We start from the raw sequence: 1806 nt of genomic DNA, 5'->3' as shown, positions 1-1806 counted from the left end.
ACCTCAGTTCACGCCAGAAGACTTGTTCAGTCCAGTTCTGCCTGAACAAACAGGAGGAGCAAGAGCGGAAACGGCCCCATTTTGAAGTCTCTAGATGTAGAAAACTTGACATATTAAACAGAAAATTTCAAATTAGTACTGAAATTCATAATGTTGGCAGATTATTTTGCCTGTTTGGGGATAATATTCTAACGTATTTTTATCATAAACAAAATAAATTCTAGATGGGTTCAACCAGATATTTGAAAGTTATTTTAAAAAACCAAGATGTTAAAATTTATAAAATCTTAAAAAAATGAAATTTTCCAAGAGTGATGTGATAGAATAAATCAGGAAATAAAAGAATATTAAAATGTAGCATGTTTATATAAAAATACCCATAAGTATAGTATAAATAAGTAAATATTTTTAGCAATCATCAAAGAATATATATTTGTAGCAAATATCAAAGAAGAGTTATATATATGAGTATGTATACATATATGTATAATGTAGAAAGAGTTCATCAAAATTCATCACTCAAATAGATCAAGCAAAAATTTTCACTCCAATAGATCAAGAATTCATGAAAATAAGTAATTGACAAATTTTATGAAGTAGATATTTGTCTCAGACATTATGGGGTAAACAGAGAGCATAAAGACAATTAAGTAACTTTCCCTGACTTCAGGGAGGTTATACACCAATGAACATAGACAACTGACCAACATTTTTATTGCATCTCTTGAAATAACTATACAAATTTGAAAACTAACTAAATGTCTTAGTCCATTTCAGCTACTGTAACAGAATACCATAGGCTGGGTGGTAGACAACAAACATTTATTTCTCCCAGTTGTAGAAGCTGGGAAGACCAAGATCAAGGTGTGGAAACATTCAGTGTTTCATGAAGGCCTGTTTTCTAGTTCACAGACAGCCATCTTTTCACTGCATCCTAACATGGCATAAGGGGCAAGTGAGCTCTCTGGGGTCTTTTATAAGGATGCTAATCCCATTCATGACGACTGCACTTTCATGACTTAATCATTTCCTAAAGGCCCCACCTCCAAATACCACCACATTATAAAGGATTTAAGTCACAAACTGGGGAATGAGCAAAAGTAGAAAAATTATTTAAATTCTGACAAAACCAGATGTTTGATATTACAAGGTATGATCCAATAATACCCTGAATGTTTCAATTTTTAAAAATTAATTACAATAAAAGACACAGTGCCATTACTCCCCCTCAAAATACTCTCCCTAGCTTTGACTACATTTATCCCATCATTCTTGCCACTTTCTGAAGCAGTTCTGGAAGTCCTCTTTCATGAGAATCTTTAATTGCGCTGTCATGTCTGCCTCGATATCCTGAATTGATTGAAAACGTTACCTTTCACGGTCAATTTTGACTTTGGGAAAGCCACAGGTTGCACAGTGGCAGATCCAGTGGATAAGGTGGATGAGGACACACCGTGATGCTTTTATTTGACAGAAATTCCTGTACCAGGACTGATACATGACACGAATCTTTCCATTGTGATCAAAAACTACAGTGAATGCTGCTGCCAGGTGCCATCCAATTGAGAGGGAGGGAGGGTTCTTCAATACGGGAAGCGGTGCATTGAACCTTAGTAACAACAGTGTGTGACAAGTTTCAACTTATTTGGTGTAGTCAGTCAGGTGTGAACTACAGTTGAGAAAAGGTGTGATTTAAAGTGTGTGGTAGGGCCGGCCGAGTGGCACGTTGGTTAAGAGCTGGCTTGGGACGCCAGAGGGCCCCGGTTTGGATCCCACATATGAGGGCCAGTGACACTGCCCTCTACA

This window comes from Hipposideros armiger, unplaced genomic scaffold (assembly GCF_001890085.2).
Source record: "Hipposideros armiger isolate ML-2016 unplaced genomic scaffold, ASM189008v1 scaffold_258, whole genome shotgun sequence".
Taxonomy (NCBI): domain Eukaryota; kingdom Metazoa; phylum Chordata; class Mammalia; order Chiroptera; family Hipposideridae; genus Hipposideros; species Hipposideros armiger.
The sequence above is the reverse complement of the archived record's forward strand: the minus strand, read 5'-3'. Positions refer to the sequence as shown.